This window comes from Panthera onca, chromosome X (assembly GCF_046562875.1).
Source record: "Panthera onca isolate mPanOnc1 chromosome X, mPanOnc1 haplotype 2, whole genome shotgun sequence".
NCBI lineage: Eukaryota > Metazoa > Chordata > Mammalia > Carnivora > Felidae > Panthera > Panthera onca.
In genome coordinates this window covers 122,895,405-122,923,285 of record NC_138357.1, presented here as the reverse complement: position 1 = coordinate 122,923,285, position 27,881 = coordinate 122,895,405, and the positions used below count along the sequence as shown (strand labels likewise).

At 48.0% G+C, this 27,881-nt stretch overlaps 1 protein-coding gene and 1 non-coding gene across 3 annotated transcripts in view; both read left to right on the top strand.

The window, feature by feature from the left end:
* Positions 1-27,881, top strand: part of SHROOM2 (shroom family member 2) — a 153,869-nt gene that overhangs the window by 31,650 nt on the left and 94,338 nt on the right. The gene's annotated exons all lie outside the window — the stretch shown is intronic.
* Positions 5,912-5,996, top strand: TRNAQ-UUG (transfer RNA glutamine (anticodon UUG)). Its single transcript has one exon. It is a non-coding gene; the product is annotated as a tRNA-Gln (tRNA).

The window sequence follows — 27,881 nt, the reverse complement described above, 5'->3', positions numbered from 1 at the left end:
CTTTGTGCCTCCGTGTTCCCGCCTCAGCCCCAGGCAACCTCGAATCTTCTGTCTCGAACAGGTTGGCCTGTTCTGGACATTTCCCACAGACGGGCGTCCTGCACTCCTCTGGCCTCTGCGTCTGGCTTCATTCGCTCGATGGGACCTTTTCCAGGTTCATCCACGCTGGAGCGCGTACCGGCATTTCTTCCCTTTTCCTCGCCGAGCGCTGTTTCCCTGGGCGTCAGACCACGTGTGTCCGTTCACCAGCCGATGGACACGTTGAGCTCTCCACGCGGGCAGTCCTCCACGTCTTACAGGTGCTCTCGGGAGGTGGCCGGGCTCTGTGGTCACTTAAGTCCTCGGAATATCCATTCTGAGCAGGGATGGGGGTTTTCCTCTTAATACATCGTAGGACTGTTAGAAAATCTAATAAGCCAACTATTTGAACAATGTGTCTCGTGGCGTTTCTCTCTGACCTCAGGAAGTAACTCTGAATTCTTGTAATGTGGAGAAAAATCCCCAGCTTTGTCACACTGACAGCTAAATGGAGAGCGGTTCGGGAGGCATACTGTCTAGGGAGATTTCTCTGAAAATGTGTGGTGCGGTGTGCACATGTCTCGTCTTGCCCTCCTGAGGGGGTGGGATGCGGAAGGAACCTGGGAAGGGAGGCTCAGTCTGGGCAGAGGCGAGCCTCAGCTGTCCGTGATAGTGGCCTGCACCCCGTTGCTCTGCTTTCTCTGTGGCGTGGCGCTGGCACGAGGCGCTCGAACGCTTGCTGCCCTGGGCCCCCGGGGACCCCAGCTCCTTCCCGGATGTGGCAGGGCCCCCGAGTCGTCCTCGGCCCGGGAGGTGTCTTCCACTGGGCTCAGCGGTCCCAAGGACGGTGGGGAGGTGCTCCTTGGGGGGTGGGGTGTCGAGCAGGGGCAGGATTTCAGTACGGGATTTGGCTGCACTTGGCCTCCTGCGGACCCCCTTGAGGCAAGGTGTGGATCTTGTTGCCGCCTCCACGGGAGCCTCCCGCCCCACAGCACAGATCGAGTCTTGACTGTTGAGGCAGGTGGAGTAGTTTGCACCAAAGCGTCTAGGATAGCAAGCTGTGCATCATGGTAGAGCCTTTGTTTGTTCTCACACTTGCAGTGTGACCCTAAGCCCTCCAGAGCTAAATGAGACAGAAGGAAACAAAACACCAAAACACCTCAAGAGAAGTTGAAGCTAACCTCTTCTTGATGGCCCAGCTTCTTTTGGAAAACATTTGCATACACTGATCAAAGAGGGCAGGCACTTTGTCCACAGCCAGCTTTTCTCCCCTTTGTCACTCAGGGGCCACAGCAATCCTCCGCTAAGGGGCTCACGATTAGGCTTCTATGGAAGCAATCAGAAACCAAGCAACAGGGCTGGATCCATTGAAACAGTGGCATCCCTTTCTTGACTGAAATTTCACCAGGTGGCTCTTGGTGTTGATAGCCATCATTGAGCCGTGTCTGCTTACATTGAATATTATTTGTCACTTCCTGACTGCTCTACTGGGTCCCACCGACCTGTGTGTGTGCTGCGTGTCGTCTGTGCCCACGGGTGCCGGGTTTCGGTATCGACAGGGTGGCACGGGGAGGGAGGAGGCTTTCCGTTGGTCACCTGTGCTTTCGATGGGGCATGTTTGAGTGATTGGTGGCCTTATCTCCCACGTAGCCTTACCCAGTCTGGAGGGAAACCTTGCTTGTTAATCTGGCTGGTCCTAAAGTTCAAGAGCTTCTCCACACCCCCAGCCCTCCAGAAAACAAGCGACTTGAGAGTTTTTGGAAACTACAATTGAAACTCTTGGTGGCCTAATGTGATTCTTAATTGCTTAGAACCCAGCCATGAGGCCTTGCAAAGTCCTTTGAGAGGAATTTTTTTTTTTAAGCCTTTAAAGAATAGAGTTTAGTCGGATGGTCCAGTGGAGGTTTTCACATACGTATACAGCTGTTTCACATATACGTATACATTACACGTACGTATATGTAGATTGACACTTCTGGGGATCGTCTGTGTTGTTGAATTCGCCCGTTCCCTCTGTTGCGCTGACCGGTGTCACATTGGCAGATTGCGCGTTAGATGCGTGAGTTTCTTTTTTTTTTAACATTAGAGGCTAATTTTCAGAACATAACTAGGGGTGCCTGGGTGGCTCGGTCGGTTAAGTGTCCAACTCTTGGCTTCCGCTCACGTCATGATCTCACAGTTTGTGAGTTCTGCATTGGCAATGTGGAGCCTAGCTGGGATTCTCTCCCTCTTCCCCTGTGTCTCTCTCTGACCTTCCTCTACTTGCACTGCCTCTGTCTCTGTCAAAATAAATTTTAAAAAAGATTAAATTTCAGGACATAACTGTAAGGAGAGCCAACAGGAGAACAATGTCTGTGAAGATACCTCTCCTTGTTGATGGAGGCAGGCGGCTCTGTGCCTTTTCTGACTTCTGCATTTTTGTCATCTGCCACGGAGCTCTCACTTCAACCTTGACTTGACTTGCCCACTTGAGATAAGACCTGTTTTCTACCAGATTCGAGGTCCTTGGAGACCCTGGTTTTATCAGGAGCAGGAGGAGAAGGTGACAGATGACTACAGGGCATGATACCAATTTGGAAAGAAAACTCCACTCTCCAAAAGCTTTGTGCATCTTCCCGTCCATGTACATTTATTTCTAAGCCCTCTTGCTGTGCTAACCTTTTAAAAATTAAAAGAACGTGTATCACTTAGAGGCGGTCTTTTATACAGAAGATACTGTGAATGGTACTCCTGTGTATCTTTGGTTTCTATCCCAAATTCTTGTGAATAGATTAGATTACAAAAATTTTAATTTAACCTCAGGATTAAAATCCGTCCCTGCTATTTTAACAGTTGCCTGCTTGGGATTGTCTCTCTCTCCCGCTCTGTCTCCCTCTGAAATAAATAAATAAACATTAAAAAGAAAAAGAAGTTGTATACGTATATGCAACAGAGAAAGAAAAATTGAGTATATCGAGATTAGTAAATGTTTTTTTTAGTTAGGGAATACAGGTGAGTGCCCTCCCCCCCCCCCCCCGACAGCCACACTTCTTTATGCTTTTGTGTAATTTAAAACTCTGTTGCACTGAATACTTTTTTTTTCTAATTTCTAAAAAATTTTTTCAATTTTAAAAATTTTATTTGGTGGAGAGAGGGGCAGAGAGAAAATGAGTGAGAGAATCCCAAGCAGGCTCTGCGCTGTCAGCGCGGAGCCTGACGTGGAGTTCAGACTCTCGAACAGTGAGATCGTGGCCTGAGCTGAAATCGAGAGTTGGCCGCTCCATCGTCTCAGCCACTCAGGTGCCCCCTAAATGCTTATTTTTAAGAAAGCAAATGAATGTTGTATACAGCTTTGCAGAACTTGGCTTTTCCAACTAGGGTCATTTGAAGATGGAAAGATTTATTTCCTTTTTAAAAATTCATGGCATCCTCCATTGCAGCACATCTGGTAAAACAGGGTGCGCGCAAGGATTTTTATGATGCGTAAAATAGGCTGTAAGGTGTCGCATATGCCTTCTGACGCATTTCATGCCTTTTCCCTCCGGCTTACGTGATGCATGGTGAAAAAGCCCTGTGGAGCTTTTGATTTGGACCTTCTGAAATCCCGAGGAAGAGGAAGAGGAGGGGACAGGAGAGAATATCCTGGAGGGGGTGGCCGGATGCCGGCTGCGTCGTTCCTTACCCTGAGGACTCCTGGGCCGCAGTCCCTGCACCTTATCCTGGGTGGCCGGAACAGCGGAGTCTGTGTTGTCTGACTCTTCCTTTCCGGCATTGCTGGACCCCCTCCAGCAATTATTCAGAATGCGTTCTGTGCAAAAATTACCGGTTTTCTCTAACGGGCCACAGAAGTGGATACTTACGTTCAAATATTCTGATTGATGCCGTGTGGGGTGTGTGTGTCGGTGTGCTCGAATTGTCTAGCACCTTCTTTAATGAGCATTCTGTGTTGGAAATTTCTCTTATTTATGATTTCCTGGGATTTCTTGCTTTCAGTTCTTGTTAAAGTCATGTCACGTTTTAGGGAGTTTGGACCCCTTTCCCTTTTAACCTGGTGTTCTACTTTGCGATACATTTTTTATTTAAACAAATTTCTGAAGGTCCTTGTGAGACTTGGAGGGATTTCACTGAAATACTGCTTTTTAAAAAATTTTTATTTGTTTGTTTATTTTTGAGAGCGCAGAGAGAGAGAGGGCACGAGTGAGTGAGAGCTAGAGAGAGAGAGGGAGGGAGGGAGAGAATCCCACACAGTCGCCGCACTGGGAGTGCAGAGCCCCAGGCAGGGCTCTAGTTCACCTGATGTGGGGCTCAAACTCACGAGCCGTGAGATCATATCTTGAGCTGACGTCAGACACTTAACCGACTGAGCCACCCTGAAATATTCTTAATTTTTCCTTTGAACTACGGTAGGCAGGTTCCTGTCCTAGGGTCCTTGTGAGAGAATTCACACTGCCTGGTGCATAGTGCTGGATGGCTTTGAACCCTGAATCACAGACATGGTGAGCTCGTAAGAGTGAATCACAGGGTCCCCTCCTTGAGTCTAAAGTGCGTGCCTAGGGTCGCCTGGGTGGTTCAGTCGGTTAAGTGCTCGACGTCAGCTCAGGTCACGATCTCACGGTTCGTGAGTTCGAGCCCCGCGTCGGGTTCTGTGCTGTCATTGTGGAGCCTGGAGCCTGCTTCGGATTCTGTGTCTCCTTCTCTCTCTGCTCCTTCCCTGCTCATGCTCTGTCTGTCTCTGTCTGTCTCTCTCTCTAAGATAAACATCAAAAAACATTTTTTAAACAAATAAGTAAAGTGTGTGTCTAATTTGGTGGCCCAAATGCCTGTGGTTCAGGGTTTTCAGAGGGATCTCCCCGACGCCACCCCATGAAGACAGGAAGCTGAAGCAGGTTTCTGTCCGGTCGTTTGGTTAAATGAAACTGCCCGGCCTCAGGAATGCTGTTGTACATTCCATGTCTGGTGGTGAGGGCAGGAGCCTGGAATTTGGTGGTGTCCTCTGTCCCTCCCTCTGTCCCCTTTCCCTTCCCTGCTCCCTCTTCTGGGAGTGGAGTGGGCTTGTCTTGGGGCGTGGGGGTGGGGAGGAACCAAGCTGGACTCTGTCCCCAGGGCTCCTGTGATCTTTTCTGACCCTGTCCCGCCGCAGTCAGAAATGCAAGGTGCCATCCACACACCTAGTAGGGGCTCGTAATCCAGCGTGCCCTGACTACCAGCAGCCTGCCGGCCCCACTTCTCAGGAACACAGGGGCTCCTGGGGTCCCCAGGCAGGAGCGAGTGCTGGTCACTCATGCGGCTGGTTTCCCATGTCCTGGCCACACACAGTACATTGTTGCTGTTTTTAATAAAACCTGTGTTTGGGGGAGAGTTTGTGATCTACAGAGAAGTTGCGAAAGTGGCACAGAGCACCCCCATGTGCCCCACGCGCCCAGTTTTCCCCTTGGTAGAGGGAATGGCGGTAGTTTTCTCCAGTGACCCAATATTGATACGTGACCACTAAGCTCGTATTTTATCCAGCTTTCCTTAGTTTTCCTCTGATGCCTTTTCCGTTCCAGGATTTCATCCAACACGCCACAACATACTCAGTTCTCTTGCTGCCTTGGGCTCCTCTTGACTGTGACCATTTCTCAGGCTTCCCTTGTTGTGACCCTGACCGTTTTGAGCCGGGCTGGTTGGCTGTTGTGGAGAGTGCCCTGCTGCTGGCATTTGTCTGATATTTCTGTCACGGTGAAACTGAGGTTCTGGTTTTTGGGGAGGAAGATCACAGAGGTCAAGCAGCATTCTCATTACCCATAATGTTTTTTACTTTGATTTTCCAATTTTCCTAATTTTAGAAGTTAAGATCTTTCACATCTGCTTTGGAAATTTTGAACTCCAGGGGAGGAAAAGCATGGAATTTCCTTCTGAAACTCTTTTTGTGGGAGCCTGGGTGGCTCAGTTGGTTGAGCGTCTGACTTTGGCTCAGGTCATGATCACACTGCTTGTGGGTTCGAGCCCCGCGTCGGGCTGGGTGCTGACTGCTCAGAGCCTGGAGCCTGCTTTGGATTCTGTGTCTCCCTCTCTCTTTGCCCCTCCCTTGCCTGTGCTCTGTCTCTCTCTGTCTCTCAAAAATGAATGAACATTTAAAAAAAAATTTTAACTCTTCTGGCAAAGCAACTTTTTTATTGCAATTGTCCAGCTGGGGTGCAGTTATGGGCTGAATTTTTGTCCCCCCTCTAAATTCATGTATTGAAACCCTAATTCCTAGCCCCTCAAAATGTGATAGGGCATTTAAAGAGGTAACAAAATTAAATGAGGCTCTAATCTAACCTGATTGGGGTCCTGACATGAGGAGGAACAGACAGACAGCAAGGATTCTTGCAGACAGAGGAAGGCCACGTGAGGAAAGTGGCTGTCTGTAGGCCAAGGAGAGCGGATGTATTTCTATTGTTTAAGCCACCCCATCTGTAGGATCTGAGCTGACTGATGTGGCGGGGTGGGGTGGGGTTGGCGATCAACACTGTTATGCTGTTTGGGCGTTTGTAGACGTCATCGTTTTGAACAGGAAGCCTGCCCAGCATGTCCTATAGATACGTTATTTATTCTGTTCTGTTCTGTACACTACAAATATGTTAGGTTTCAGAATAGCATTGGGATGGCTTGAATTGATACATTGTTGTGTGCACCTTCTCCCCACATCAGCAAAGCTGTCCGTCGTCAGGGCATATCATATTGTTGTTTTTTTTTTAATTTTTTAAAATTTATTTTTGAGAGAGTGACGGAGAGTGAGCGGTGGAGGGGCAGAGAGCATGGGAGACACAAAATCCGAAGCAGGGTCCAGACTCAGCTGTCAGCACCGAGCCTGATGTGGGGCTCGAACCCACGAACCGTGAGATCATGGCCTGAGCCAAAACCAAGAATCAGACACTTCACCGACTGAGCCACCTTGGTGCCCCGGGCAGATCTCATTCTGTTGGGCTGACAAATTACGGTCCTTCTCTAGAGCGTCAGGCATTGGCAAGCCATCTGTGTTAAGAGCCAGATTGTGGCGTTTTCGGTTTGTGGTGTGGCAGGCCACACGGTCGCTGGGGCAGGTGCTGAGTGCACCTGTTGGCCAGCCTTTGCTCTGTTGCGGGAGGACACAGAACCATGACTCTCCCTTGAGGCTGTTGTGTATTTTTGCGGTCATGTCGTTGCTTTTTTGTGTAGGTGGGCCCATCTCTAGGTAACAGTGTCACATTTTCTCCGGGAAGTCTTCCCGGGCATCTCCTCTGCAGGCCTGCTTCCCAAGTGCCGTGTTGCCACAGAGCGTCTCAGAGAGATCGAGAGCAGCCCATCACCCTGACCAGTGGCCAGCCTGAGCCACCGGACTGGCTCACGGTTCTCCAGAGCATGTACCCCAATCCTGCCTTTGAAACTGCAGGGGAGTCCTCTCAAGCTAGCATCCCTCCTCCTAGATGTGTGTGTGTGTGTGTGTGTGTGTGTGTGTGTGTGTGTGTGTGTTCTTGAAAACAAAGGCTTTTATTGTCTCTAGTTGTGGGGAAGGATAAGGGGGTGGAAGCTTCCAGAGTGGAAAGGGCTCAGAGCCCAGGGCTGAACCTTGTCTGCACGTCAGCCCTCCCTGGCCCCTCCTCGCCCTCGTTTCTGCCTTTCTCTGCTCTCCAGTCCCTGTCTGCTGCAGACGCCCTTCCCCGCGAGTTAAACATCATCCTTGGCAGCTGCCGTCCAGCCTCAGGGAAGGGGGATGACGAGGGACTCTGTGTGGCCCCTGTGCCTTATCCAGCTGCCTCCAGTGACTTGTTCTGCCTTGTTCTCCCTGCGGTCCCTGGGCCATGCGGAGCTGGGCTCGATTTTTTGTCCCCCCTCCCAGTGACCTAACCTCTGCTTCTGTACTCACCCATCCCCTTCCCATCCCAGTTGGCGACATCGTCTCAGATACGTCCCTGTATGCATCGAGTCCTGTCCCGGCTGGCTCCCCTTCCAGGTTATTAAAGTAGTCTCCTATGCTGGTCTTCCCCCTCCAGCACATCTATGAGCCTAGCTCTGTTTGTGCTCATTCCCTGCTCGAAATACTGTAGTGGCTCCTCCCTCATGGACTGCTGACTTTTAAAAATAATCTGGGCAAACAGGCCAAGGTCACTCACCTGCCGTAGCCTGGATATCTGTATTTTCCTCTCTCCGAGCCTGTGGACTCACTAAGAAAGCCTCTGTGTTGTTCCCTTTTATGACCCGCCTGCCACTGCCTGCCACTTCGGTTCCCGTGTTCCCTGTGCCCAGAACTGCCTGCCTCTCAAGGGTCCCATGCCTCACCCCATCTGAAACACCCACCCCCTCAAATCCACTGTCTTCCTAGAGCTTTCAGTATTTAGTCCAAGTAGAGAAAGGCTCTCCCTGTGATTCCACTTGGAGCTTTGTTTTTATGTTTCCTATTTTATTTTATTTTATATTTTATTTTATTTTATATTTTTATTTTATTTTATTTTATTTTATTTTATTTTATTTTATTTTATTTTATTTTATTTTATTTTATTTGCATTTTAGAGAGAGTGCACAAGTGGAGGAGATGGGCAAAGGGAGGGAGAGAGAGAGAGAGAGAGAGAGAGAGAGAGAATGTGTGTGTGTGTGTGTGTGTGTGTGTGTGTGTGTATCCCAAGCAGGCTCCACACTCAACTTGAAGCCTGATGTAGGGTTCGATCCTATGACCTGGGATCATGACCTGAGCCGGATTCAAGAGTAGGATGCTCGGGGTACCTGGTGGCTCAGTTAGTTAAGCATCTGACCCTTGACTTCGGCTCAGGTTATGATCTCGAAGTTCGTGAGTTCGAGCGCCACATCGGGCTCCGAGCTGACAGTTTGGAGCCTGCTTGGGATTCTTTCTCTCCCTGTCTCTCTGCCCCTCCCCTGTTTCTCCCTCCAAATAAGTAAATAAACTTAAAAAAAAAAAAAAAAAAAAAAGAGTAGGATGCTCAACTGACTGAGCCACCCAGCTGCCCCTGGAGCTTTGCTTTGTGACCTTGTATGGCCTGATACTGATGCTTTGTTTCATGTATACATGATTCCTCGGAGGACACTGGCTGCCCCTGTGGCATCCGTTCCCTCCCGAGGTACCCACCTAGTTCCCACCTTCCTGGGCTGTGTCAGGCTTTGGGCATGGACCTGACTGGTTTAGGGGGGGCCCACTGGTCTTTCCAGTGGTTTATTGTTGTTGTTTTGGTAGTGGGTATGTGTTTCCATTCTGGCCAGTAAAGTGGGTAGGGAGCTCTGGAGGGGGGCTTCAGGGAATAGATGCCCTGTCTTGTGCTGGGCACAAACCCAGAACAGAGGGGTCGGCCTCGCAGACCCCTTGGCAGAGGGTGGGCTCACCTGTGAGCTTCTAGGCTTCTCCCGGCCTCACTTTCTCGTTTTCAGTGTTTGTCCAGGAGATCAGAAAACTTTATAAGACTTGGACTTACTGTACCCTTAAAGCTCTATTGTGGTTTAATTGTAGAGGAATTCTCTAACATGTTTCCTTTAGTGACTTGCATCGGGACGAACGACGGGTGATCCGAACATCCGTTTCTTCAGGGCTCACTGGTGTTGTCAGGTTACTGTCAGGGAACCAGTAACGAGAGGTGAGTTTATGCCTCACCTCGATGCCTCACCATAAGCTGGAAAGTGCATGTTTAAACCGGTAGCCCTGCCGTGTTCAGCTGTCCGTTTCTCCAGCCTTCCGGAAGGCAGTGCAGTGGTGGTGGGTGTCTGGCTTTGTCCTGTTCCTACTTCCCTGTAGCCCGCTCTGTGACTATTCTCCTGTGCTGTTCCCCCACTAGCTCCCCTGGCCATCATGTCTCCGGTCACACAACTGCCAAAATGTGCGGCGGGGGGTGGGGGGCTGGCTGGCATCCTGGTTTCCTGATGCTTTTGCTGAGGTGCCTTTTATCAGTCAACATAACCTTGACCCCAGGGGCCCTAGGCGTCTTACCTAGGGAATGAACTGCCCTGTCATTGGATACAGTTCTTGGACTGCAGCTCCCAGACACCAGCATTGTGATGGTAATGATGTACGCTGACCTAACATTGGTATATGGAGGTGCCAGTCTGCACCCCAAGAGGGAGCTGATCCCATCTAGAAAAGAACTTCTGGGGATCAGCTCCTATATGTTCTCTCAATGTTATTGCTGTTTTTTATTTTATTTTCCTTTTATTTATTTTATTTTATTATTATGAAATAGTAGGTGCTCTTTATTTGTTAATATGTATCTTTTGGTAGTGAAGTAGAACTTGCATTCAGAAAAGTAAAAAAGGACAACAGCTGGATGAATTTTCATGGAGTGAACACGGCTGTGTTAGTCATTATCCAGATCAAGACATCGAACTTTCCTGTTTCTATGTTCTAGGCCCCACAGGTGCCACTGAACCTCTCCCCTGAAGATGCTGTGTCTTAAATTTTCACACCATAGATTAGCCTCTATTTGACCTTTATGTAAACGAAATAAATATATTCGTGTCCAGCTTTTTCACTCTTCTGTTTAGGAGATTGTAGCTATAGTAGCTCATTTTCTTTGCTGAACCACAGGGTCGTGTGTGTGTGTGTGTGTGTGTGTGTGTGTGTGTGTGTGTGTGTGTGTGTGTGAGTGAGGGGACTTTAGAAAATTCTTAGTGGCTTTGACATCCTTGTGGTCCCTTTTCATCCTTCCCCAGAGATGAGCCATCTTGAACACAGATTTGACATCTGTTGCCTCAGAGCCCACCCCTGGCTGCTCTGTGGCTGGGGTCTGCCTTCCAGAAGATTTATTGTTTTCTCGCAGACACTTTGTAACTACTTCAGTAGAGTGCTCAGATGCATGCTAGCTGCTTCTGCGGTTGATTTCCTTTCATGGAATTTTATAGATGGAATCTGGACTCCCCAAGACATATCAACTTCCCCCTTATAAAAGGGTAATCCAAGTGATAGAATATTGCTTTTGATCTGTTGGGTTTTGTCTTTGGGTTGCTTTTTTTTTTTTTAATGTTTACTTCTTTATTTGAGAGAGAGAGAGCAAGAGAGAGAGTGCGTGCATGAGCAGGGCAGGGGCAGAGAGGGAGAGAGAGAATCCCAAGCAGGCTCCGCACTGTCAGTGCAGAGCCTGACCCGCGGCTCAAACCCACGAACCAAACCGTGAGATCAAGACCTGAGCCAAAGCCAAGAGTCAGACACTTAACTAACTGAGCCACCCAGGGTGCCCTGTGTTTTTGGTTTCTTTTTTTTTTTTTTTTTTTTTTAATTTTTTTTTTTTTTTTTTTTTTGTGTTTTTGGTTTCTTAAAGCAGTTAACTGTACTTACTGTTCCATGCTTGTCTTGGCCTCAGCTCAGTATTCGGGAATCCAGGGAAATCTCCTTGTAGAATAAGCCTGGTGTACCAGGATGACAACATTCAAATCCAAGGGCAAGGAATGAGGCCCTTCACAGGTTGGGGTTCATTTTGAAGCACAAGATAAAGTGCTCAGGGAGTGATGTTCACTGTAGGGACTTGCAGGGCACGTCCTGGTCTCTGAAAGAAATGCTGTTTTACCAAGTCTTTTGCAGTGAGTGACCACAGTGCTCTGCGACACAGTGTGCACCAAAGGAGGTAGGATTGATTGATTGATTGATTGATTTTTTGGTACTAGCTGTGTGAATCCACAGGTGACTGGAAAGTATCAACATACAAAGATATTCACAGATGAACACAAGAGATGCAGTGTTCTGGGGGCCTCCAGATAAATTGAAGTCTGATCAAAGGTGGAAGAGGGTAGCTAGTGGAATAATTAGGTAGCTCAGGAGAGTGACCGACCAGCATCCAGCTGTATAAAGGGTGCTGTTCCTAAGAAGACTGTGTGGCAAGCCTTGGCCAGTCCTGACCTATGATCACCGTTCTTATCCTCACTAGTGATTTTGCAGCCTGAGTTCTGATGTCCTGCAAAAATGCTGCGTTAGCTTCTGGACGCAGCATTCCCCGGTGTCCTTGAGCGGTGGCTGATTCTTCTAAGGATGTCTCCCCTTTGATTTAATCATGTCCCAATGGAATTAACTTTTTTTTTTTTTGAGAGAGAGAGACAGACAGCACAGGCGAGGGAGGGGCAGAGAGGGAGACACAGAATCCGAAGCAAGTTCCAGGCTCTGAGCTGGCAGCACTGAGCCCAACACGGGGCTCGAACTCGCGGACTGGGAGATCATGACCTGCGCTGAAGTCAGACACTTAACCGACTGACCCACCCAGGCGCCCCTGGAATTAACTTTTAAAATAGTTTTTCTTTAACCTTTGCATCTGTAGCTGCATTTCTCCTTACCCATAATGCAGGATAGGGGCGGAAGAAGGAATCTCTTACGGATTTGAGAAGCTTCTGTTATCAGGGGGTTAATGCCCCATATGCGTTGGGGCAAATGTGAGGATGGAAATCTACATTCATGAATTCACCGGTCCATTGCCGGGTCACAGCAGACCCCAAATTTGTGTGTTCTTCGTGGCTGTTTGTATGTTACTGAAGTTAAGTCAGGTGTCTAGAGAGAGACGTCCTAGGAGGTAAAATTGAGAGAGAAGTTCTAGGAGATAAAATCTTCTGCTACAGGGTTATCGGGAGAGGAAATAGAGGGAGCCCATACGATATGTTTTAATGGTTCACCACTAATTAGATATATGACCTTGAATGAGCTACTTCATATCTCTGAGCTGAATAAACTGCCCTTTGACCAACTTTTTAACCCCATGAATCTGTTTATCTCCACGATGAGGGTGGTCAGGTGCATGTCCCACATGGTGGGAAGGTTTCACAACGCATGCCGAGCGCCCAGCCAGTGTCCTGCATGAGGGAGCCATTGAGTGAAGGGTGTTTTGTTGTTATTCCTGGAACACACAGCTTCTGTTCCATTCACGTACCTTGATCACCTAAAGGGCCAGAGCAAATGAGCTTCCACTTAGACGGGAATGTCTCTGGGGTTGGAAGATTTGCCCAGCAGTACAAGCTAGGTGTGTGTGTGTGTGTGTGTGTGTGTGTGTATGTGTGTGTGTGTGTGTGTGTGTGTGTGTGTGTGTGTGTGTGTGTGAGAGAGAGAGAGAGAGAGAGAGAGAGAGAGGGAGAGGGAGAGAGAGTGTGTATGTGTGTGAAATACAGAACACGGGAGCATGGTGAAGGCGTCTCTCCCTGCCTCCCTAATCTTCTGCAGCTCCAAACAGTCCCAGCACAGCTTCTTTTGACAGCTGGTGTGACAGTGCTGCAAGCCACAGGCATCTGAGGGCCCAGGAAGCAGGGAGTACCCGCTGTGCTTAAGCAAACATGCCAGAGGAGAGGCTGGAGGTGCCCGCTGGCAGGAGCGGTCCCCGTGGAAGCTGGTGCACGCTCACCATCTCTGCTTCCTCTGGTTGATCTCGTTCCCTCTGCGACACGCTCTGCTTTTCTTCCAATCTCCCAGTGACTCGCTCCGGGGAGACACGGCTTCCCATGGCCTTGGTTTCAGAGGCAGCCTGAGATGTGGCATCACATCTTTGGCTCTCCCACGGGGGGTACTGGTGGCCTCCCAGCCCTTCCTATGTGACGTGGGCATCTCTTGGAGTTTTGTGGGGTAGAGGAGGTCTCCCCTCCGCTAAGGGCTTGCGGGGCCAGTTCCTCTGGGGTGACTGTCAGTTTTACAGGCTGCCTAGAGCGTGTCCTTATCGGCCCCTCGTTTAAGAGCCTTCTGCCGGAAGTGGAGGGCTGAGTCCCCCTCTCCTTCACCCCATCCCGTCCACGTATCTTCCTCTGGAGTGGAGGCGCTAATGGGAAGACAGAGCAAGGCTGACCATCACCCAGATAGTGAACTTGGCCAACCTGTCAGCTAGCACTTGGACACACAAGCCGACAGACAAGACAGGGTGCTTTTTCCCAAGGTTGAAAGGAATGGTGACTGCTGTATGCGGTTTAACGAGGTACGGATACAGTACATTGTATGAAAGCGTGCGTGTTGGTGTTTAAAACAGATGGACGCAGAGCAGATGGCCTGTATGTTCTGTGAGCGTTTTGGGTTGGTGGGGGTCCTGGGGTCTGTGGTTTCCTCCCCCTCACAGCTGGGAGCCCTTGAAGGGAACGCCACTCTGCTCATCAGCAAACGATTCTGGCATTTGAGACGCATACACCCAAGGCCCTCACGTGGTCATTGGATGGACATCTTGGGTCCAGGCTGGGCTGTCCCCCCCCCCCCCCCTGCCTGCCACCCGCTCCAGCACAGAGTAACCTCACGTCCCTTGTTGGTTCATTCCCCCCCTCCCCCACCCCACAGCACCTGCGGGGCTGTCCACTGCAGAGACTGAAGTCCCCGCCAGTGTCCACATCGTTCTCTGATCTCCCACACTTGGGTTTTGCTAAGAGCCATCACTTTCTTGTCACTCCCCGCCCCCCGCCCCTCCTGGCCCCCCACTTCCCTTTATGTCTGTCACTGGTGCCGGGGAGAGGTCATGACTTCAGGAAGATACGCAGTTTTGTTTTCTGGGTTCAGGTTACTGTGCATGTTCCTACTTTCCTGCTGGATGATGGCAGACAAGTATGAAGTCAGACACTGGCCGTCAGCTGGACTTAGGTTTTTTAATTTTTTTTAACGTTTATTTGTTTATTCTTGAGAGAGAGAGAGAGACAGAGCATGAGCAGGGCAAAGAGAGAGGGAGACACAGAATCCGAAGTAGGCTCCGAAGCAGAATCCGAATCCAGGCTGTCAGCACAGAGCCCCACATGGGGCTCGAACTCACAAATTATGAGATCACGACCTGAGCCGAAGTGAGACGCTTAAGTGACTGAGCCACCCAGGTGCTCCTGGACTTAGTTCTTAAGTATTCCCTGCAGCTTCCTAACTTGACAAAACCCAGACCCCTACTTAGGAAGGACTACAGGTGATTCAACATGAAAATTCATGGACTTGGGGTCTCCTTGTTTTATCAAACCTTCAGTGGCTTGAGGGGATCCGGTCTTTCTCTTCTACCCTATTTAAATGTTTCATACGGTTCTTGAATTTTAAAAGATTTTCAAAACAAATGCTTCCCACGTGTGTTGCCCATTTGCTTTTGAGTAAGGTGAGGGGGCGTGACCAGGGATGAACCCCGAGATCACGACCTGAGCCGAAGTTGGACACTCCACCGGCTGAGCCACCCAGGTGCCCTGGTTCTGATTTGGATTTAAATGACAATTTCATAATTGTCCTCAACTCCAGCAATATGTCATTATTTCAGTTTTACCATCATATATTCATAAGCCTTTCTAGCAGTGAACCGAAAATAAGGCAGGACAGGCTTTATCAGTTTCAAGGGAGTGTTCATTTAAAAACGGCCCATTAGCGCCTGGGTGGCGCAGTCGGTTAAGCGTCCGACTTCAGCCAGGTCACGATCTCGCGGTCCGTGAGTTCGAGCCCCGCGTCAGGCTCTGGGCTGATGGCTCGGAGCCTGGAGCCTGTTTCCGATTCTGTGTCTCCCTCTCTCTCTGCCCCTCCCCTGTTCATGCTCTGTCTCTCTCTGTCCCCAAAATAAATAAAAAACGTTGAAAAAAAATAAAAATAAAAATAAAAACGGCCCATTAGGGGCACCTGGGTGGCTCAGTCGGTTAAGCGGCTGACTTCGGTTCGGGTCATAATCTCACGGTCCGTGAGTTCGAGCCCCACATTGGGCTCTGTGCTGACAGCTCAGAGCCTGGAGCCTGTTTCGGATTCTGTGTCTCCCTCTCTCTGACCCTCCCCCGTTCATGCTCTGTCTCTCTCTGTCTCAAAAATAAATAAAAACGTTAAAAAAAAAAAATTAAAAAAAAATAAAAAATGAAAACGGCCCATTAAATTATGTACTGGAATGAGCTTGTAGTTAAAAATCTCTTACTAAAAAGACCTCTTATTAAGCTCAGAAGGACATGACATCTAATTCCAACGGCTTTGTGTTTCATTGAAGTAAAGAAATTCGTATCAGTGAAGTGTTAACTGATACAGTGTCTAGCTGTCAATTAAATTGGAAAATGTACTTGTTTATTATAAAAACTGAGTGCCTTCCATGCTATGAAAACCTAATAGTGTGCTTGCCTAGAAGGTCAGAAGGGGGCTGCATGGGTGCGATGTGCTAGAGATCACGCTCTGGGATTCTTTTGATCCCCATAACTTCCGGTTAGTTTTTTCCATGGCTCAGTGCCTAACAGCCTCCTGAGTGTCTGTGACAATGAATGACAGGCTGTATCAATGGAATTTGGGTAGAGTCATTTGGGGAATATATATTTTTTTATTTTTTATTTTATTTTTATTTATTTTTTTTTAATTTTATTTTTTCTTTTTTAAAATTTTCATCCAAATTAGTTAGCATATGGTGCAACAATGACTTCAGGAGTAGATTCCTTAGTGCCCCTTCCCCATTTAGCCCATCCCCCCTCCCACACCCCCTCCCGTAACCTTCAGTTTGTTCTCCATATTTAAGAGTCTCTTCTGTCCCCCTGCCTGTTTTTATATTATTTTTGTTTCCCTTTCCTTACGTTCATCTGTTTTGTCTCTTAAAGTCCTCATGTGAGTGAAGTCATAGGATATTTGTGTTTCTCTGATTGACTCATTTCACTTAGCATAACACCCTCCAGTTCCATCCACGTAGTTGCAAATGGCAAGATTTCATTCTTTTTGATTGCAGAGTAATACTCCATTGTATATGTATAGACCACGTCTTCTTTAAATTTATTTTTTAATTCTTTTAACGTTTATTTATTTTTGAGACAGAGACAGAGCATGAACGGGGGAGGGTCAGAGAGAGAGGGAGACACAGAATCCGAAACAGGCTCCAGGCTCTGAGCTGTCAGCACAGAGCCCGATGCGGGGCTCAAACTCACGGACCTCGAGATCATGACCTGAGCCGAAGTTGGACGCTTAACCAACTGAGCCACCCAGGTGCCCCCACATCTTCTTTATCCATTCATCCATCGATGGCCATTTGAGCTCTTTCCGTACTTTGGCTGTTGTTGATAGTGCTGCTATAAACATGGGGGTTCATGTGTCCCTTCGAAACAGCACACCTGTATCCTGTGGATAAATGCCTAGCAGTGCAACTGCTGGGTCATAGGGTAGTTCTATTTTTAGTTTTTTGAGGAACCTCCATACTGTTTTCCAGAATGGCTTCACCAGCTTGCATCCCCATGGGAATATATTTAAAAAAAAATTTTTTTTTAATGTTTGTTTATTTTTGACAGAGAGAGAGACGGAGCATGAGTGGGGGAGGGGCAGAGAGAGAGAGGGAGACACAGAATCTGAAACAGGCTCCAGGCTCTGAGCTGTCAGCACAGAACCCGATGCGGGGCTCGAACTCAGGGACCACAAGATCATGACCTGAGCTGAAGTCGGGTGCTGAACCGACTAAGCCACCCAGGATCCCTGGGAATATTTTTAAAAGAGGCTTCGGGAGTGCCTGGGTGGCTCAGTCAGTTAAACGTCCAACTCTTAATTTGGGCTCAGGTGATGATCTCACAGTTCGTGAGTTCAAACCCTGTGGAAGGCTCTGTGCTGACGGTGTGCAGCCTGCTTGGGATTCTCTGTCGCATGCTTTCTCTATCTCTCTCTCTCAAATACTAAAAGCAACTTCAGGTCATACAGTTAGTCCCCTGCTCCTTGGCTACAGAGAGAGAGCTCACCATATCCTCAGAAGTGTGCAGATGTCTATGCTATTTGCTTTACTGGCTCACCTTCCCCCTTTTTCAAAGCACCCCCATTTCCTTACGAAAATCTCCCCACTCTTAGGTCTTGTCGAGAGGAACCCCTGCTTGTCACCATGCCCTTCTAAGGGTCAACCAAATCTCTTGGCTTCCTGTCCCTGGTAGAGCCCTGGTAGTCTCATGATCTCTTAGCCAGTCTTTCCTTTTTCCTCTTAATTAAATACTTATTTTGCAGTCACTGTGCATTCATTTGCCAATGTCAAAAGATAGAGGGTTCCCTGGTGGTAGCACCTTGTAAAGCTCTAGTAACGATATCTCAACCAGATACTGATGCAGATACAGTCAAGATACAGCACCTTTCCATCACCATGAGGACCCACACTGGTTTTGCTCCAGCCCCTTCCTGACATTAAGCCCTAGCCACTGTTTTTATAATTGTATTTCAAGAATACTAGCTAAATGGGATTGGCTGTTTTCACTGGGCATAATTCTCTAGAGATTTGTCCAGGTTCCTGGATCGAGAGTTCATTGTATTGCTGAGTAGTCCCGGCTACTTAATATACATAATACATATTCATTCATATGTAATACATATTTATTCATTGCATCTTGACCAGCCGGTTTCTGCCCTGAGCCTGACTTCCTACTTTCCTCCTCTTTACTTTCTGGAACCTTCTGGGGCAGTTCCCAGTGCTGTGGTTTCCATGATTCCCTACATCCTTCTAATAGAACTCACTTTGCTTTTGAGAACCAGACCCTTCCCGTCAGAGCCCTCAATGATCCAGAGTCTGGGGATTACCTGGTCAGATCAGTGTGGCTCATGCTAACGAGTCAGCCAACAGGCTGGAGCTTAAACAACAGTGCAGTTCTTGCCACTCCGATGTTTGAGTTCCTTGCCCGTTCTTCCAGCATTTTCCTACAAGGTCTGTGTGGAGACGATGCCATCATTCAGATGCACATATAGAGATGTGGAAAGGTACAGAATTTCTATGTACTCTGTCAGAATACTGGGGCTCTCACTCTTTAGTAATACTGTATTCTTTCAGCTTCTGCTTTCTGTGCTACCTCTGTTCGGCCTTTATAAAGATAAAAGTCGAGGGGTGCTTGAGTGGCTCAGTCAATTGAGTGTCCGACTTTGGCTCAGGTCATGATCTCACGGTTTGTGAGTTTGCGCCCCGCGTCGGGCTCTGTGCTGACGGCTTGGAGCCTGGAGCCTGGAGCCTGCTTCGGATTCTGTGTCTCCCCCTCTCTCTGTCCCTCCCCCATTCATGCTCTGTATCTCTCTCTCAAAAGTAAATAAACATTTGAAAAAAAAAACTTAAGAGGTTGAAAAACTTCTGTGGTAAAACTGTTATTGACTGTAGCCTGGGATTAGAGCTGAGGCGACTAGAGTCTGTTTTATCCCTTCAGCTTCTAGTTTTGAATTAACAGGAGTTCACTCTATTAGATAAGAAGCCTGTCACTGCTTCATTCTGCTCATTTAAAGAGTTATGGCCCTGCAGAAAGGGCCTGCTCATTAAAGGCAGTCTCTCGTGAAGATAGGGATCTATTGGAGTGCAGGACGTGACCATCAGCGGTCGAGCCATTCAGACCTTGGGGAGGTTAGTGCCCGAGAAAAGGCTGTGTGGCAGAAACCCAGCAGTACCTCCCGGCAACACATTCCACTAAAGATGATTCATTGCAGTATTCAATTAACTAGACTTATTTTCCATGCTCTGCTTTTTGTTGTTGTTGTTGTTGTTTATTTTTTGAGAGAGAGCTTGAGTGAGCAGGGCAGGGGCAGAGAGAGAAAGGGAGAGAGAGAGAATCTGCACTGTTAGAATCACACACGGGGCTCCAACTCACAAAACCGCGAGATCATGACCTGAGCCGAAACCAAGGGTTGGCCACTCAACCGACTGAGCCACCCAGGTGAAGAAGGACCCTTCTCCTTCCTCTCTGCCTTTGCAGCCCCAGGGGTACGCCACGTGTAAGAGTTGTCCTGCTCAGCATCTGTCTCGATCCTTGCTACCTTTTCATAACATCTGGGGCTTAATTGTTATTGCCAACACCTTGAATCTTTGTTTGAGCTGGGTCTGTTGAAGCCTTGCTTTCTGCTACACACACAGTGTCCCCTGGGACACACTTCATGCCTTACCAATGCACTAATCTGCATGAACTGCAGGTTTCAAGACTGTTGAATTAGACCCAGGGTAAGAATGACTGTAGAATTGGAGTTTTGAGATTGTAAAAGCTGAAAGATGTGAAGTACAGTCGGGATTGAATTGCTGATTTTGATGGGTAAGGACACAAAGGCCCAGAAAAGATCAGTGGTTTGACCCGAGTGTGTGTTTGCATCTCTGGGGAAAGCTGGAAATTTAAGTTCTTTCTTCAGTCCCTGGCATCCAGCCTGTGAGTTTTCAACAGTGGATGATGTGGTCCTATTATCTGCCTTATCCCGCCCTCCGCATGCAATTTAAAACAATCCAGAAAGTATTTTCAAAGCTCTGAGAATGTACCTCTTGGGCTTTGCAGATTACTTGTTTTAAGAGGAAAGGAAAGCCTGTTATAATATGGCTGTTTCTTGGGGTGTCTGGGTGGCTCAGTTGGTTAAGCACCTGACTGACTCTTGATTTCGGCTCAGGTCATGATCTCACAGTTGGTGAGTTCGAGCCCCACTTCAGGCTCTGTGCTGACAGTACAGAGTCTGCTTCAGATCTCTCTCTCCCTCTCTTCTCTGCCTCTCCTCTGCTTGCGCTCTCTCTGTCTTCCAAAATAAATAAACATTAACATTTTCCTTTAAATATGTGGATGTCGGGGCATCTGGATGGTTTACTCAGTTAAGCATCTGACTTTGCGTTCAGGTCATGATCTCATGGTTCATGGGTTCGAGACCAGTGTCAGGCTCTGTGCTGATGGCTCAGAGCCTGGAGCCTGCTTTGGATCCTGTGTCTCCCCGCCCCCCCCCCCCCCCGCCCCTCACTTGCTTGTACTCTCTTTCGCAAAAATAAACATTAAAAAAATTTTTTTAAATGTGGGTGTTTCTTGGGTACCTTAACCCTAACCCTAACCCTGGTACCACCAGTTCATAAAGGAGCCCCCTCAGTCTTTCCTTGGTTGGGGGGGGTGATGGGGATCCATGATCCTGTGGAAGGTCAGGATGTCCCCATTCCCCTGCCAGGACTCCGAACGGCAGACGGCCAGTAGAGGAGCTCCTGTGGCTTCTTGGGAAAGCCCAGGTCTTATTCTGGAACCTTTAAGTCACTGTGGCAGAAGGTCTTTGCTCCCATCTTGGTCATACCCTTTCCTTTTTGTAAAAGGAAGATGTATCCTTTCCCAGGGCTGTCCCAGAGATGCAAACAGGTTGCTTAAACAGGTTTATTGTCTCTCAGTTCTGGAAGCTGGAGGCCAGATGTCAAGGTGTCAGTGGCCGTCCTGCCCTGAAGGTTCCTGGGGACAATCCTTCCTTGGTTACGGATGCATCCCTCCAGTTGCGGCCTCTGTCTTCGCGTGGTCTTCTCTCCTGGGTGTCTGTGTCCAAATTTCCCTCTCATAAGGACGTCAGCCATTGGATTAGAGCCCACTCTCGTCTAGTATGATCTCCTCTTAAATCGAGTCCATCTGCAAAGACCCTGAATCGAAATAAGCTCACATCCCCAATTCCTGGAACTAAGACTTGGGCATCTGTCTTTGGGGCACAGAGTTCAGCCCATAAAAGAGAGCGAGGGGCGCCTGGGTGGCTTAGCCCGTCAAGCATCTGGCCTGTAATTTCCGCTCAGGTCATGATCTCTTGGATTATGCGTTTGAGCCCCCCCTTCTCTCCCCCCCCCCCCCCACACCCTTGTCGGGCGCTGCGCTGACAGTGTGGAGCCTGTGTGGTACTATCTCTCCCTCTCTCTCTGTCCCTACCCCCATCAAAATAAATAAATAAACTTAAAAATACGATACAACTTGGTTTTGAGTTATAATCTACATATAGAACACTGTTCACATTGTAAGCATAGGCACTGATGAATTTTCACATAGTATGCCACACTTGTAACCCAGATGAAGGAATGGAAGAAACCGGTGTCTTTTTGTCCTTGTCTTTCTTTTCTTTTCTTTTTTCTTTTCTCTTCTTTTCTTATACCTTTTTTTTATACCTTTTTTTAAGGTATACACCTTAAGGAAAGCCTCCCCTCTTCCCCCAGGCTCTTTAGTTTGGTTTGTGCTTTTAAATCTTGTATGTTGCTGACACTTCTGGCTGGGTATACTGTAATAAAACCTCTGATGATAGGGGTTAGGAAGAAATTCCTGCAATGCTTGTGTCTCAGGTGTATTTATATCTTTATTTTTTACTTAGGGAACCCTCATATTGAACAAGTACACGTTTTGGCCACAGTGGCTTCCTAAGAACTCTATTGTAAAGAATACATATAGGGGCACCTGGGTGGTGGCTCAGTCAGTTAACGTACGACTTGGACTCACGGTTCCTGAGTTCGAGCCCCGCGTCGGGCTCTGTGCTGACAGCTCAGAGCCTGGAGCCTGCTTCGGATTCTGGGTCTCCCTTTTCTGCCCCTCCCCAGCCTGCTCACGCTCTCTCTCTCTCTCTCTCTCTCTGAAAAATAAACATTTAAAAAAAAATTTTTTTAATGAACTCTAAGCAAGGAGGGATGGCCATTTTTTGTTTGTTTTTTAAAGTTTATTTTGAGAGCGAGAGAGAGTGGAGAAGGGGCGGAGAGAGGCGGAGAGAGAGAATCCCCAAGCAGTCTCCACACTGTCAGCACAGGGTCTGATGGGGAACTTGAGCTCATGATCCATGAGATCGTGACCTGAGCTGAAGGTCGGATGCTGAAGTTGGATGCTTAACTGACTGAGCCACCCAGGCGCCCCAAGGACCCCTCTTTAAATGAGAGCAAGAACATTGTTGACTTTTGTCACTTAGGTTTTAATTTTTTTTTTTCAAATCATAGGCTGTTCACTCTTTTATAAAGAGAAAAAGTGGCATTTCTGTCTTATGTCCTACATGTCAAATACAGTGAAAAGAACCTCTGCCTGTTGTGTAAAATATTTTAGCTGTATTTGGAATCGGTCACTGTTCCTGAGCTGCCTTTGTTTTCCAGATCCTTGGGTAGAATTTGTTTTATAGTCTGTCATGGGAGATAGCTGCTTCCCTGCTCTTTTGAACAGTGATTGTAAAATCCCAAGTAGTCCCGCATCAGTCCTAACAGACAAATATACACTTTACATCAAATTTTCCCCTAAAAGGACTGGATAAAGCACAAGAGACAGAATGACACCAGGCTGCAGCTAGCCTAAAAAATGACTTTGCTGAGAGCTTTGCCATATCGTGTTAAGCCACCGAGACCCTGGAAGAGGTGGTGACTCCCTCTATCCTCAACGTACGCAACCTGGAGGTGTGTTGGGGCTCCTACCTGTGTGCCTTGCCTCTGCGCACTTTTACGTATCGTAAACTAAGCGTGTAAAACTAACTCAGTGTGTTTAGTTAACTGGTGAGTAATTCAATCTTTAACTTGGGAAAAACTGGAAGTGGGCTATGAAGCATATTTTTTTTAATGTTTTTTTAAATGTTTTTATTTGTTTTTGAGAGAGAGACAGAGCGTGAGTGGGGGAGAGGCAGAGAGAGAGGGAGAGACAGAATCCGAAGCAGGCTCCAGGCTCTGAGCTGTCAGCACAGAGTCCGATGCGGGCTCGAACTCATGAACTGTGAGATCATGACCTGAGCCCAAGTTGGACACTTAATGTATTGAGCCACCCAGGCACCCCAGTATATTCTAACATCTAGTAAAAGATTGTACGCCCCCCTCCCCAAACCACAACCAAAAGGTCTGAATTTAGGGCTCCTTGAGTGGCTGGCTTAGTCAGTTGAGCGTCCAACTTCAGCTCAGGTTCTCACAGTTCTCACAGTTCAGATCTCACAGTTCGTGGGTTCAAGCCCCATGTCAGGCTTTGCACTAACAGCATGGAGCCTGCTTTGGATTCTCTGTGCCCCCTCTCTCTGCCCTTCCCCCTGCTCATGCTCTTCCTCCCTCCCTCCCTCCTCCCCACTCTCTCTCAAACATAAACATTAAATAAACAAAGAGGTTTAAAAAAAAAAGAAAAGCTCTGAATTTGCTCTGTCTTGGCTGAAGCTGAGGCCACTACTGTGCCAGGAGAATTAAGTTCTTTTATTTTCAGTCTCTTTTTTTTCTTAAGACTTTAGAATGTTTCCATATTTGCTCCCAAAGCTATGAATGAACTTGGGAGAAACAAACAACATTAAGCATTGAAGGTTTTGCCTGGACAAGTTGGCCACTGGAAAAAGTCAGCGAAGAGTTTTCTGATTTTTATGCAATCTCATTAGGACTGGAGTAGCTTAAATCTCCAGTGTTTTTCTTTTTCATGATTGAGAAGGGTTCCAAATTAGATAATAGTTTGGCTAACTTTGGTTTGATGCTAACTTCAGCTCACTGTGGATAAATAATATTACTCATGAGCTGAGGAATGTGTTTAGTGTAATAAAAACTTGCTTTCATGTAGTCTCATTTATATTAAAACAATTAGATTTTGTACGTATCAACCCTGCTTCCATCCATGGTTTTTAGTTTTTTCTTTTATGGGTTTTTTGTTTTGTTTTTTTTGGTTTTTCTGGTTTTTTGTTTGTTTGGGTTTTTTTTACAGTGGTTTATACCATTAGTCTTTGCCATCAAAGAGTACAGGCATTAGACAAACAGAAATGTGATGACTCCTCATAGCTGCTGGATTTTTTTTTTTCTTTAGGGTATGTGCAGTTTGTCTTACTCTTTTTTTAATATAATATTTTGTTTAATGTTTATTTTTGAGAGAGAGAGAACAAAGCTGGGGCGGGGGTGGGGGTTGCACAGAGAGAGGGAGACAGAATCCAAAGCAGGCTCCGTGCTATCGGCCAAAGTCGAATGCTTACCTGACTGAGGCACCCAGGTGCCCCTTAAATACGAACATCAGTAAGCAAGACATGTAGGTTTTCTTAGCCTGTTTCTCAGACATGATAAATTATGCCTCTCAAAATAAATAACATTTTAAAACATTTATTTATTTATTTATTTAATTTTATTTTATTTATGTTGAAAGGGATCACATACTTGCAGGGCAGGGACAGACAGGGAGAATCCCAAGTAGACTCCACACTGTCAGTGCAGAGCCCAACGTGGGGCTCGAACTCTTGAACCATGAGATAATGACTTGAGCCAAAACCAAGAGTCAGAAACTTAACTGACTGAACCAGGCACCTTGCTCTGGATATTTAAAGAATTATGACTCATTTGAAAGCATCCATGTCTTCTGGCTGGATTGTTCTGGTTTTCTGAGGACCTCGCCGCAGGCACGTCACGGGAGCATGGGCGACCTAGACCGTTGAGTGTGCTGCCCGAACACCCAGCTCTGGTGCGTGGCCGGCTCCCACCCGTGGCTGGCCACCTCCTGGGCCCCGAGACTCTTCGGGTCTCTCTCTGCTGTCTGCACGGTAGCTATAGCATCTGCGGGCCCGTGTGTTCTTTCTCGGGGGCCCCAGATGTGTCTGCTTCTGATGCAGCCTCACAGGGCACCTGGGCGCCTCGGTCGGTTAAGCGCCTGACTCCTGATTTCGGCTCGGGTCCTGATCTGTTCATGGTTCGTGAGATCAGGCCCTACATCAGGCTTTGCACTGACAGCATGCAGCCTACTTGGGATCCTCTCTCTCCCTCTCTCTCTCTGCTCTTCCCCTCCTTTTGGTCTCTCCTTCTCTCTCTCTCAAATAAACAACAAAAAAACCCTGATGCGGCCTCCAGCTGACGCCTGCTTCCGTCCCCTGTGCCAGGACCACCGCACAGCCACCCTCCCTGCAGGGGAACATGGCCGTCCCCTCCTGTGGCGGATTCCTACTGTGGGGAGAGCAGGGCTTCTGGCCTCCAGAGACTGATGCTCACCAGTGGTGGGAGGGTATTGCCCTGGAAGATACAGTCGGGCCTGGAGAACTCAGTGCTTGACTAGAGTGCTGAGGGAGCCCACATGAGAGGGGAGGAGGGGACATGCGGGTAGGGATAGTGGCAGAATGCTGGGTGAAGGGACATGAGGAAGACCGCCTGGGGGGTAGGGTTCCCGCGTGCTGCCGTGGCTTCTGACACAGAAGAGGCGTGTATGACAGAGGACGACCAGAGGTGCGTGCGTGGTTACGTGTATGTGACCTTCTGATAATGATTTTTTTTCTCACCTCATTTAAAAATTTGTTTTGATGTTTTATTTTTTTATTTTTTGAGAGCGAAAGCATGAGTGGGGGAGGGACAGAGAGAGAGGGAAACAGAATCCGAAGCAGGCTCCAGGCTCCGAGCTGTCAGCACAGGTCCCGACACGGTGCTCGAACTCACGAACCATGTGATCATGACCTGAACCGAAGTCGGACACTCAACCGGCTGAGCCACCCAGGTGGCCCTCACTCACCTCCCTTTTAAAAGCCAAGGACTGCCAGCCTTTGAGGTCCTAGGGAAATTATCGATAAAAATCCAGATGGTCAGATTTAGGAGAATTAAAAAAAAAAAAAAAGGCCTGCTCCCACTGAGTGCTGATTTCACTTCCGCGAGCGGCATCTTTTGTACACGCGGCCCCTTCTCGACCTTATGAGCACTTGCTGTGCAAGTCAGGGCTTCGTGTTCTTCCCGCAGGGCTCAGCGAGGCCCTGTGGGCTGGACCTTTGACATCTGCCTTTGTCTCTTCCGGCTAATGTAACAACAATACCACAGACTGGGCCGCTCGTAAACAAATAGTTATTTCTCGCAGTTCTGGAGGCCAGAAGTCCCAAGTTCAACGTGGTGGCAGATAGGGTGTCTGGAGAGAGCTCTCTTCCCTCTGTATAGACAGCTGTCTTTCCACGGTGTCCTCCCATGAGGGAAGGGGTGACGGAGCTTGTGGGGTGTCTAGTAGAAGAGCACTAATCCCAGTCCCGAGGGTTGCACCCTCATGACCCGATCCCGCCTGGGAGTGTCCCACCGGGCATCAGGGCTCAACATGTGAGTTTGGGGAGGACACAAACATTCATTCACCGCCAACATCACTGAAAAAAGAGTTTTTCAAGCAGAAAGACAGCCCTTGTGATGGAGGAGATCATCCATATTTTACCCAGCACAAAAAGCGAACGCTTTAAGGGAGCTCTGAGTTTACCCAAAGGAAAGGTGAACGTAACTTTGGCCACGTTCCCTCTGAGCAGCGCGTCTCTTGGGTCGCACAGGGGCGGTGTTATCTGAAGGGACAAGCGCTGTTTCTTTGAAATGGCAGTAGGCTGGGAACATCCATTAAAAATAAACAGCCGTGTGTTCTGAAAAGCCAGGGACACTTTGTTCTAATGTCCAGCGGTTCCTTTTCCTGTTTCGTGATTGCCTATCAGCTCTTGGAGATTGCTTTTCTACTTTGAAAACTGAAAACCTAAGTAATTCCAGTCATCTCTGTTTAACCGGCACTTAATGTTCCCACCATTTGTTTCCAGAAGCTCTGAGAGAGGGGTGCCTGGATGGCTCGTCCGACTCAATTTTAGCTCAGGTCATGATCTCACAGTTCATGGGTTCGAGCCCCACATCAGGCTCTGTGCTGACATTGTATGGCCTGCTTGGGATTCTCTCTCTCTCTCTCTCTCTCTCTTTCTTTCTGTCCGTCTCTTTCTTTCTTTCTCTCTCTCTCTCTCTGCCCCTCCCTCTGCTTGTGCTCTCTCTGGCTCTCTCAATAAACTTTAAATAAATTAATAAATTAGAATATACATGCATGCATACATACATATATGCTTGGGGTGGTTTTGCCCCAACCAGTCTTGAGATTTCTAAGATTGACTTGAAAGACCAGGACTGGGGACACCTGGGTTAAGCACCCAACTTCAGAGTCCTTGTGATTCGCCGTCTGTGATTTGGAGCCCCGTGTCGGGCTCTGTGCCGACAGTTTGGAGCTTGGAGCCTGCTTTGGATTCTGTGTCTCCCTCTCTCTGCCCCTCCTCTGCTCATGCTGTCTCTGTGGCTCAAAAATGAATAAATGTTAAAAAAAAAAAAAAAAAAAAAAAAAGGACTGTAGTGGGGTTTTCCTCCCACGGTCCTTAGGATGAAGGCAGGGCTTGAGACAAAAACCTGGCTATTTTCACTGGTTCCCTTCCTCTGTTCGCCCTTTCCACAGTGTTGCCTCCTGCCTTGCAACAGACGTTGGTATAGGAGGGACTAAACAAAGATGCCACCTGGGCTTTGTTCTCAAAGACGGGCTAGTCCCGCCACGGGGCTAGAAGCAGAGGCAGAGGCCCATCAACAGGGTTCAGAGCAGTGGTTGGCGATGCAGCCCGGGTGTCGGAG